Source organism: Ptychodera flava, chromosome 2, assembly GCF_041260155.1.
Source record: "Ptychodera flava strain L36383 chromosome 2, AS_Pfla_20210202, whole genome shotgun sequence".
In the NCBI taxonomy this organism is placed as follows: Eukaryota; Metazoa; Hemichordata; class Enteropneusta; family Ptychoderidae; genus Ptychodera; species Ptychodera flava.
Genome location: NC_091929.1, coordinates 11,555,210 through 11,563,541, shown reverse-complemented (window position 1 = coordinate 11,563,541; position 8,332 = coordinate 11,555,210).

Below are 8,332 nucleotides of genomic sequence, written 5' to 3'. Positions count from 1 at the left end.
AAGTGCATGTTGATAATGTGCCTATACGACATCAAATACCGTAGATTCGGTAGAGAAAACGCAAAAACATTAAATGGTCTTGTGTACCACGCGATATCACCTTCAGCGCTGGCGGCCGAGGGAAACATGTATGATAAAAAAGTTATCTACTTTGGCAAAACAAACACGTGAGAATGAGTATCGTTCGATAATTATCATATTTTATCATATTGTGTGTTTATGCAGACTATAAAATGCTACAGGGTAGAGTTTCCCGCCATCCAAAGAAATAGTTGGTCATGTCGAACTGTCCTGCTTGTAGAGTGGTAAAATAGAATGAAGTTACAATTGTATAGTTTTAATTTCTTCTTACATACGCTAAAATGATACGAGCACCAATGATAGAATCACCAAAATTATAGGAGACGTTTCCTATGCGAAATTTGCCAGATTAAACCTCTCTCTATTAATGACGTCATGTACATTAAGTTTTGTTCAGATACTAGGCTTGCATGTATCAGGATGGTATTATTGCACAACTGTGCGATTTTGGACTTTCTTACCGGCATAACCAGGTCGGATCGTATCTTCAAACACATTAAGGTAGAACGCGCCTCGGGGACAAATATTTGGGCTTTCAAATTTTATCATTCTCTTCTGATCTACCACTTGAGAGGGTTCATTTAAAGCTCTTTGCGAAACAAAAATTTTAACGTCTTAGTTTTTCGAAAATCGAAAATTTTATTTTTCCCATATAGTTAACTCGGGGATGGCGGCCATTTGAATTTCAAACTTAGAAATCATAGGTAATTTGTCTCTCTAATACTAAATTTTGCACTGCGAATCCTGATTTTTATTCTGTCTCTTTTAAGAGAATGGTCGAAAGTTTCATTGAGGAAAGGTTTGAGCAAAAGTTTAAGTCTGTCCCTTTCGAGTTGCATACTACCTTAAGGAGGAAGCAAAATTGTCAGGTAGTAATGAGCAGAAGAAGTTGTGTGATTATTACAGTGTCAGAGCGCGTATATTCTAAAGTTATCGACACTCAGCTAGCTGGCTTACCTGTTTCATGGATTAGTGTTAATCGAGTATTTAAAAAAATTTGTGAAGAAAAGCTTAAAAATTCCAGTCTGGCTGCATATCAGATATCAGTCATTTAAGCTGCAAAGAATGTCCACACAGCGTGTGAATACACGTGAAAAACCATAAACTTCATTGTATCTATGAGGATAACGCGTTCTCAAAATATTAGATGGAATAGAATAACAAAGAATAAGACACATATACAACTGAAAAATTCACAAAGTCACTAGTATATTAAAATGTTTTATTGACAAAAGACATAGGATGACATTTTGAGGTTATGAGACCATATCGATCTCACACAGGTGTACGATGCTTCAAAATGACAGGTGTGCAATTACTCGATAAATTGTTAAACGCTCCTATTAGTTCCGATACAGCAGTCTATAAATAATGATGTTCACTGATAATGCCAATAAACCGGACGTGTATATTGTGAAGCTCTTTTCAGTGTCAACGGGGAAACTATCGCTGTGCTATGTCTATCAGCCTGTCTGTCATTCCGTCCGTGTTTTCACTGTTCATCTCAAACCATAATTAAATTTGTGATACCCATTTTTCAGCAGTGATCGCGTTGTATAATTACTATATTTCAGAAAATTGCTTTCGTACACGAAGGAACTAGCCGCACCTGTATGATGTGGAATTCTTATTCTTCTCGCTCTGTCATACCGTCAAATATGACCGCCAGATGGACATTTTGTTACGAGCTTTTTTCCTGTTGCTGGGACTCACAACTTAGAAGTGCTTCAGTGGCCTTTGCAACGTCGTTACAAGGTCAAAAAGAACCGCAAAGAGCATTTGCACATTAAGGTAGTATGCGGAGAACAAGCTCATGAAAATGGTCATTTTATTCGGTGACTGTGTGAAGCGATCAGTCAATACTCGCCCTCGTTTCCTTCACTTTTATGAAAAGCAAACCCACACTTGCATTTATTTTTAGTTCAAAAGCAGAGTCATTAACTCATATTTCATCCATACTGAGTTTAATACGCAGTTTGAAAATAAAGATGAAATATGGACAGCGAATATCAGAAGGTATCGTAAACCATTAATCACAGTACACTGTCTTTATAAAAGTGAACAAAAACCAGTTCGCGCAGACTACAACCTATTATCAGTTTCGACACGCTGACACGCTCTTGAACGAGCACATGATTGAATCGCCTCGCCACGCCATCACTTCCGCACAGTCTCTAGGATTCTCCATCATCGAGGCTACCAAATTCGCCGCACACTATGGACAAATAACCTGTAAGTATTATATCTGAAGTCAGTGAATAGTACTGAGGCCGATGTTGAGTAAAGTGAGAACATTTTACATTTAGCTGAACTGAAAGATATGATTCCAAGAATCTTACTGTTTTGGCAAAGTGTTGGAATTTTTTTGAGCGTTCTCTGTAGTTTTAAGCCATGTTTGTGCCAATAGAAGCAAAGAAAATTATCAGCATCTGTTCACTGTAAATATCAGTGGGTACTTCTAAAATTTAGAATAGATTCCCCTAAATACATATACATGACAGTCACCGTCATATGCCACATGGACGAATAGGGATTGAAAAATCTGCATCCATGCTAGTTGTTAAGATACTTTGTGTTACGGAGGCATTTGTTTCAGTCATCAAAAAAATGAGAATTTCACGTGATCATTTCGTATTGTGTCAGTTATGAATATTAATCATGACATGTAAATTAAGCTGTATTGACGCATACGATTGGATGAATTCATTTAATTGTAATTCGTGTCCATTGTATGTTTTTGGCGACGCCCTAAAGTCATTGTTTAAAAACCCTGCGTGTCGACAATACGAAACAGGACGATCGACAATCTCCCTGTATTTCAAGACACACCTGGACATATGGAAGACTCTATCTTGGGCGATGGCACCCGTCAAGTTTGTCTACCTAGAAATAAAGTCTGTGTAGTCGAAACGAAGTCACTGTCTCCATGAAGTCCTTACTTCGATTGAGGAAAATCCCGACTAAATCTCAACAGAGCAAACGAGTAATGGCCTGTCTATAATCTCCCGTCCACCATTTGCTTAGACCACTCAGTTATCTCCATGCTTGGATGTTAATAAGAGAAACTAAAAAAGAAACAGACTAACCCATCTCACTGTCCATTTCTTAATCAGAAATAAAAATATTAAAAAAGAATATTAACCTTTAGATAGAGCATGGACGTTCGGCACTTTTCATCTGTAGAGAGTTCAATTCGTGTAGGAAACGGAATTTTTGTGAAAATTTGAGATTCCAGTGAACATTTTTCTTTTGACATATTGCGAAATTTTAGGTACCAGCAGAGAAATTTGCCGATATATCGGTTGAAAGAGACCACCAATCCTGTGTTAACTCTACGGGGAAATGCGTTTTCGATTTTCACCGAAAAAGACGTTGAAAATTTATTTACTTCACAAGCTTTAAAATAATCCCACCAACGTTGTAGACCAGGAAAGAATTGTAAAAATTTTAGAGTTCAAATATCTGTCTCTGAAGCGCAGGAATCTAAAATTACCGGCGAAATTCATTATGAGCGTTGCCTCCTATTGCTGTGGATCCATAACTCTACCTGTGCCTCTCTTGGCTGTGTGTTTTGGGAATTTGACCAACCTACAGACAAACACAACAATAGGAATATGCATTCGTAGCAGTGATGCTATATGAAACAATACACGTAAGCTCTCACAAAGCCCCAACAGACAAAACTGACAGGTGCGGGTGGTGTAAGTGTCAAAGAGACCTGGTTGTTACGCGTAAAATACCTAAATATATACAAGCAAACAAAAGATTGGAAGTTTCTGCACTTTTACTGATACCCGCGTTTTCTGTCACGATTGAAATGTATAAATTTAAGCGTATGTTGACCTCTTTGATGTGTCACGTGAAAACGTTTTTAACGATGTTGAATATGTAGCAGTGAAGGGTATTATTAAACACGCACGTACACAAAACATTGTCATCGGCATTGTTATACAACGCCGTGCATCGGTCGCGATGATCATCTGCAACTATGTTGTCTCGGTGGTTTTGACAATATTTACGAAGGAACCTAGCTGAGGAAGACTTCACTCCGGGAACACACTCTTTCAAAAAAGTCCCATATAAGTCGCTCTTCACAGCTTTCAAAAGTCAAACCGAAAGTTCCGGGTTGTCGACATTCCATGTACCATCACCTGCTTTCAATTTACCCTAACACTTTCAAACCTACCATTTTCTGTATTGATGATAAAATCGCTTCAAAACAGTGGTAAAGGTAGCGTTTTTAACCAACTTTGCTCATAATTCATTACGATGAATTACACTGATACCAATAGAAGCCAAAAAACCCGAAAAGTGATCAATTTAAGATTTGTGCTGTGTATATTGTAAGTTTCATATTGAACAAAATTGGAGATTATTTTTGCACATTAAAGTTTCAAATTGTTTTAATTACCCCTTCCTCTCCCCTCGTCTTGAACAAGTTCGGATTTCCGCACCCACGTGAAGCTGTTGGCAAATTTCTTCCACAGACTTTTGACCCTGCATTTGAAAGACAAAGTTATTCTGAGAGAATGGTGGTTTGTGAACTTCCTATCTTATCGTTGGAAAGATGGGCGAGCGATATTTGATAAAATAGCGGGTACCTATTCGCAGCTGAAAAGACTTTGGAATGCAACACTAGGGTTCAAAAACCGGAATAAGTAAATATAGGGTACATTAATGCCCTCAGACAAAGTCAATGACCTGGTATAAGCCGTTGAACTATCAAATATTTGTGAAAGGATTTTGACATTGCTGCTGACGTGTGAAAATGGATCACTGATGCGGTGGTCATCTTTGAAGTTTTGTACGCATGCGCAAAACTGTACGTTAAAGCTCGCCGAAGTTCGAAGTCAATAGAATTGATGTAGTCCGCGCCTCGAAAGTGAAAGACTTAAAATTTTACTCAAATTTTCCTCAACGAAACTTTCACTCATTCTTTTGCCAAACCAAGAATAATTATCGAGGGTCACCATGCAAAGTTTGGTAATAGAAGTAGTAGAATGTACTTTATTTGAAATTCTTAATGGCGCCATCCTGTATTAACTCTATGAAAAAACATATTTTCGATTTTCAAAAAAATACGACGGTGATTTTTTTTCTTACTCCAAGAGCTTTAAAATGAGCCAACACGAGCGGTAGACCAGAAAATTATTGGCAAAATTTCAGTGTCTGACTGTCTATCTTTAAGGTAGAACGCGCGTAAGCTTATGTTACAGACATTCGGACTTTCCAATTTTCACATTTTTCTGCTCTATCACTTGTTGAGGCATATTGTAAAGCTCTTGGCACAAGAAAAATGTTTACCTTCTTAGTTTTTCGATAATCGAAAATTTACTTTTCCCATAGAGTGAACACAGGAATGGCCGCCATTTTAAATTTCATATCGGTAAATGTCATGTCATGTGTATCTCTACTAGTACCAACTTTGCACGTTGACTCTTGATTTTCATTACTGATTTGGTAAGAGTATGTTGAAAGCTTCATTGAGGAAAGGTTGAGCAAAAGTTCATTGAGTTTCAGTCTTTCACTTTCGAGTCGCGAACTACCTTAATTGGGTGCAAAGTTTCTTGCAAGCTGACTAACATTATGGAATAGTTTCACTCAAATGACGTTCCAAAATCGGCTAGGCCTGAATTGGTAAAGTTAGGATAGAATAGGTGGCCATGTATGACAATTCAAATTAAAGATATTATTATTTTCTTTGTGAATTGCATATATTGTAGAAAATTGTAAGTAATTGTGTTCCTATCTTACCTTTTGAGCGTCACTGTATAGTATTTTACCATACCCGTTTATTTGTATAAGGTAAAATAGCGCTAAAATTTGTCCTTCTCCATGCATTTCAGCAGTCGGCACATTATGGCAACTTTATCTTTTATTTCCATTTAACACAAGCAGTTTCTGTAATGTTTTTTCGCTTCCAGAAAAGTGTCAGACAAAATTTAGCGCAGTCACCATCATTTTTATGCTTCATGTGAAATTGCATTGTAGAGGTCACCAAACTACATGGCAATCAATGAACTTTTGACATTTAGACAATGTGGTACCAATACCCTTTGAGTGCTGTAATTGTTCCCACCAAGATTTTAGTGCAAATTTTTACCAATTTTTATGAAATTTTCTGTAATTTTTTTTTATAATTTTAAGCCAAATGGACATCACTTTTCATTTGCTACAGTTTGTTATCAAACATTTGACAAAAATCTGAAAAAAATATGACTGTAGTATATTTTCTAAAGGTGACAAAAATTGACTTTGGCGCTCAATTGGTTAACACAAGTTGACAATTCGCAGAGAAAAACAGCTCTGTTGGATGAAATATTGATGTAGGAACCGAAACGTATACTAATAATGAATAGACAATCTTTTCAACTTAACAAAGACCCTTTTGTATTAAGGCCCTTATATGTGGAAGGAAATAAATGAATAAATTACCTTTTGTGTAAGTTAAATCTTACACCATATGGATGGCAAAAATAACTTCCATTTTACATGAAAAGTACCAGTAGTTTTTACTTTTGAAAAGTTACTTTGAGATAATCAGAAAATTTTGCATGTTTAATCTAGATTATTTCCAATTTGCGAAGGCCTCTTATAAAGGAAATACTGGTAGGACCAACTATTACTGGCATATCCATTGCGTATAGCTGGTGGGAAGACTTATTGAAGAAATGACGGTACTCTGCTCAGAGCGTCGATGATTTTTATGAATAATTTGCCTACCATTACGTGCGCACAATTCTAAAGTTTCATGTGGCCGAGAAAATAAGGCAAAACCCGTTTAGATAGGTCGCCATTGGCGTGTTAAAGTGTACTTGAAATTGCCACAATTTATAATTTATTTAATCCATAATCCAACAGGCATTGCCCCAGTACAGGATGATCATACCAACAACCCACCACCCAATGGAGCAATGAGGAGTCAAGTGAGTCAAGTGCAAGGGCACATCACCGTGCTGGATTCTTAAACGCACCATCCTCCGACAGTGGGTCCGTTACAAAGTTTAGAACTAAAAAGAAAAAACAATTTACTTAATATTTACCAACACTTGCATTCCAAAATGGCCGCCTTCGTTGTGTTATCTTTATGAGGAAAAATAAAATTTTTGATTTTCAAAAATATACATCAGTAAAAAATTCTCTTACTCTGTACGCTTAAAATGAGTCCCTCCAAGAGGTGGACCAGAAAAGAATTGGAAAATTTGGAGAGTCCGAATATCTGTCGCCGAGGCGCAACCGCCAGATATTCTACATAACAGTGAAGCAGAAACTACAATTGAAAAAGTGTATGCGAACCCTTCTTTGTGAAGCAGGTTTACATGTGCTTATGGTAAGTGCCAGTCTTGGATCAGCTTCAGTCGCTGTTACAATATTCAAGTAAGCTTGGAAGTCCAAACACGCTTTGTATTAATTTCTGTTGTAATGTGTAATAATGTTGGTTTTAATGCAACTGTAATTCTTTACGGCATACTGATTTGAAGATCATTACCTCACATAAAAATTTAGCATCTGTAAAAACTAAAATGGATAAAATTTCTGTTTCTCTAGTGTAATTTGTCAATATATTTAGATTTAACTTTGCTATTCACAAAAACTTGGTATTTAACCAATGCCATACAATAAGGAGTATATCATCAACATATTTATCAGGGTAGGGCGTTCAACATAACTCTCCGTAAATTCTCGAAGACCAAACTTCGCGTTTTGTCGAAAATCAAACCCCAATGCAACATCTTATGGGTGTCTTTGGGTGGGGCAGACACAGGGAGGACTATCATCGCATCGTGCCGTATCAGCCAATCCTATCAAGTTGCATGTGAAAACTCGAGACAATTCCACGGATTTTTCCGCATGGGTTTGGAACTCAGTCGGATGACTTGACGAAATAAGCCATATTCAATCATTAATTGAAAAGGTGGTGTCGACGTGCTGGACCTCGAGATAATATGTCAAACATTTATTTCTCTGCACTAATCCATAACAAAATAAAACTTAAACTTCAGGAGAATTATTAAAATATCATTGTATGTCTTCACTTCCTAGTTATTCTCTGAAGCAAAAGTTTTAGCCATTTGATTATCTTTTTTGTAATAAAGTTACAATAATGCAAGTTCTTTAAGTCCCATGCTTATTTGAGGGATATAAATTGGATTGACTCTCTCCGCTACCGAATTCAGAGACCGTTTTATGAGTGCATGATCGTTCAGTTCACGTAGTTGATGACGTAACATTTTTCTAGATCTCCTTTAAG